Source organism: Vespa velutina, chromosome 10 (genome assembly GCF_912470025.1).
Source record: "Vespa velutina chromosome 10, iVesVel2.1, whole genome shotgun sequence".
NCBI classification, from domain to species: Eukaryota; Metazoa; Arthropoda; class Insecta; order Hymenoptera; family Vespidae; genus Vespa; species Vespa velutina.
The window spans coordinates 4,911,010-4,915,336 of NC_062197.1; positions in this window are offsets into that span (position 1 = coordinate 4,911,010).

Genomic DNA, 4,327 nt, shown 5'->3' on the forward strand with positions numbered 1-4,327 from the left:
GAGAGAGAGAGAGAGAGAGAGAGAGAGAGAGAGAGAGAGTGAGAGAAATTCTGAACAAGAACGCGTGGCTCGTTCTCCCGCTCATAAATTCGTGTCCCTTTTTCCCTCGACTTTCCGTGATATTTACGATCCTGAAAATGCGATCCAGACACCTAAGGCGGTTGTAACGCGAAGAAATGAAATCCTCATTACTCTTTCGGCCGTTCCGCGTTCGGAACGCTCGCTCGCATCCGGCCGCTCCGGCGACGCTGCGATTTATTTGAGCTTCCGTCTTTATCGTAAGCAGGATCACCGCTTGAAAGAGTATATAGACCATAACCGCTTTACACTACCTATTTAGCGTGAATGTACGCAAGTCCCTGCGTAACTATCGCCTACGCAAAATGATAAAAATCCTTCTTTCCCATTTTAGAAAAAGCATCTTACTTTAGGAGCAATAGGAACGAGTAAGGCAAACAAAAAATATATGTATATATATATATATATATATATATATATATATATATGCACATCCTATTTACTTTTTTCTTAATGGATTAATCGTAATGATTACTTTACGAGCGGAATTCAAGAATAGCAGCCAAGTAAAATCTTAAGATAGATGTCTTTGTGAAAAAATTTAATATATTATATTACTTTTATTATTATTATTATTATTATTATTATTATTATTATTATTATTATTATTGTTATTATATATAAAATAATATAAATATATATGTATCTTTATATATAAAATATATATATATATATATATATATATGCATTTGTATATATAGGTATAAAGAAAGACGTGACACGCAATTTTCATGTGTACCGATATTTATCTATTTGTTTTAACTATGGTTTTTCACTTTTTGTTTAGAAGGGAAGATACAAGAGATCGATATTGTACACATGAAATGATAGCGAGAACCAAAACGTAACACGGAAATTTTTCTATATTCATCGAACGATTGGAGGAGTATACGTACATATATATATATAGTAGTGATATGGCTCTTCTTAAGAACGATTGGAATGAATGGTTAAAAAAAAAAAAAAAAAAAAAAAAGAAAAAAAACAATTAGAAAAAGTGCGAAAAGTAGATTTTCATGAAAACTTTATTAATATTTTCTGATTGTCGGGAAGGTAGAATCTTAGTAAAAATAGATGCGGGGAAAGTTTGCGATCGATCTGTAAGAAAGGGACACTTGAAAAATATGTCGTTTCTCATATTGTTTGCGTAGGTGTTACGAAGAAACGTGAAAGGTGGTGGCTTGCTAAGTGAGACGAGACGACATCAGAGGGATGCCGCCTTCGTCTAAAGAAACGTTTCATCTCTCTCTCTCTCTCTCTCTCTCTCTCTCTTTCTTCCTCCCTCTCCCTCTCTTTCTCTTTCTTTCTTTCTCTTTTTCTTTCTTTCTCTTTCTGTCTGTTTCTTTTTCTTTCTCTGTCTTTCATACTAATCGAAAAGGAGGAGCCGAAAAGGTGGGAGATCGAAAGAGGGCTCGCGTAGGAAAGCTTCGAGCTTTGTGTTTATCCAGACGGAAGCGAACCAGGGAGGTGTCTCCTCCTCCCTCTTTCCTCGTCGATTCGCACCTCCGATAACTGTCACACGCACCCTCTCTTTTCCCGTGGATGCTCGCACCCTTAACGCCAGGCGATTATTATTATTACGTCGGCCGTCAGACAAACAACGACTCGAAGGCGTGTAAAAGTACGGGGGAAAATATCTTGCGCGATAAATAAGGATACGATAACGATCATCGTATAAAGCCAGTGCCAAAAGAAAACTATTATGACGAAGATGTCCTATTTCTCTCTTTTATCCTATTTCCTTCTTTTTTCGGTCTGTTTTTTTGTTTTTTTTTCTTTCATTATTTTTATTTTCTTTTTTTTTTTTTCTTTTTCATTTATTTATTTATTTATTTATTTATTTATTTATTTATTTATTATTATTTATTTTCATTCGTTATTAAAAAAAAAAAAAGAAAATACATTGGAACTTTCTTTACTTTGCGTCAAACCGTAGTCTTGTCGCAGTCTCGTAGCTAATCGTAATCATCGCTGTCATCGAGTTACACGATTTCTTCGACGTTCAGATCCTTACAACAGTAAACTTTTCTTTGGTAATCTCGCTAACATCCGACGAGAGTCTTTGCGAGTGTCCGGCACCACTCTTCGGCACCATTAAAGTACCGGCAATCTTAATCCCACGTACGGGACGCCGCGGCAACTAACTTCCAGCTACGATTTCAGCATAAAGCCAACGACTTTATGGTTATTCGACGTACGACCCGCCGACGGGTCTGACTTTGCAAAGACGATGCAAAGAAGAGAAGATTCAGAAGGAAAAGGGAAGAAAGAGAGTGCGAGAGAGAGAGAGAGAGAGAGAGAGAGAGAGATAGGGAGTGAGATAGAGAGAGGGAAAGAAGGAAAGAGAGAAAGTGAGAGAGTGGGAGGGGTAGGGGGAAGGACACACATAAGAGAAACGCGACGACGTTAGGTCGTTTTGCTACCTGAACAATATTTTCTTCGACCTTCAAGCGTCTCCTGTAAATATCCTGTCTAGGGGTGGAGAAAGAAAGAGAAAGATATATATATATATATATATATATATATATATATATATATATAGATGGATAGATAGATAGATAGATAGATAGAGAAAGAGGAAAAAGAGAGATGGAAAGAGAGAAATGATCCTGAGAGTTGATGTGTGGCCATTGTGACGGAATTTTGATAACGACAGGCTACACCAAAAGACATCCCGTGGAGTTAACCGTGATTCGGACGTCGAGCATAATTCTCGTAAAATTCTTGTCTTTATGGTAATGTCTACCTCATCTCTACCTTAGTCAACGATAGGGCAAAAGACAGAGACGTCGAGTTTTTACTTCTTCGACTCTCTCTCTCTCTCTCTCTCTCTTTCACCGTAAGGAGTACCTCACGGACGACCAATGATTGTTTTCGTTTTCTTTTTTTCTTTTTTATTGTTCTTTTTTCTTTGTCTTTTTTTGTTTTTTGTTTTTTTTTTTTTCCTTATCGCGATCGTCAAGAAAACCTTTCGAATTTTCTCTCAACATCCCTTTTCTGTCAACGTCATTCCTACTCCGTTCTTGATTGATAATCTTTTCGTTGTTGTTGTTGTTGTTGTTGTTTTTTTTTTTGTTCTTTTTTCTTACTTAAACTTTTTTTAATCTCCTTTCTCCTTTCCTCTTCTATTCGTTCGTTCATTTTGTTTATTTATTTGTAGTTATTTCATGATGAATACATTGAACGACGGAGAAGTTGAAAGTACTCCTTTAGTTTATGAGAAAGCTTCCATGGTGTCCTTGATTCGATGAGAACTCTCGTACTTAGAGTTTTCGTGTTAAAATCCAACGACTACTACGACGGCTACTATGACGACTACTACGACGACTACTACGACGACCACGACGAAGAAATCCATTCCTTTCCAGTTGCTGTCGATAAGATCTCACAACAGCGTTTACACGTTACCGCTTTAAAGTTGTAAAGTCCCGTTCTCGAGCTTCTTCAGACCACGACGATTCTTTTGAGTAGTAGAAAAAAGGACGCTCAAGTGGATGATAGAAGAAAGTATCAACTCAATCTTTATCGTCTTGTGTCGGTCTATAGCTTCTGAAAATGCACCGCGGGACGTCGTCAACCCTTTCGTCTTCGAAATCCGCGCCCTTTTTCGTCGCGAACACTTTTTAAAATGTATAGAATGAACGAGCGAGGAGGAAAAACTTTGAACGTCTTCTCGTGCCTCTTCCAAAGAAAAGGAAAAAAGAAGAAAAAAAAAAAGAAAGAAAGAAAGAAAGAAAGAAAAATATTTCCTCTCGTTTCGAAGGAAATATTTTTCTTTCTTTTTTTCTTTTTCTTTTTTTCCCCCGTCAAGTGGTATCACTCGATCCCTACCCTTTGATAATTGACGTTAAATAATTTCTAGGGAACTTTAACATATCGGAAAATTTTTCGTCATTCTTTTTTGTTACGCCTACGCGCAAACGTTTAATCGCACGTGAATAATCGATAATAAGATATTAGAAAAAAGAAAAAAGAAAAAAGAAAAAAATAAATAATAATAATAATAATAATAATCACTTAATAGAGAACGATTATATGAGATTATCATGGGTCACTCGACGAAACGCGTAAATTTTTTCGCGGATCGTTTCGATTTTGATGTTGAGTTTTGGGTAAACTCTGTGGTATCGTACAGGGACGGGAGACGTTGCTTCAAAGAACCATAGAATTCTAAATTCAGAAACTAAAAATAACGTTAGAGTAGAGAGAGAGAGAGAGAGAGAGAGAGAGAGAGAGAGAGAGAGAGAGA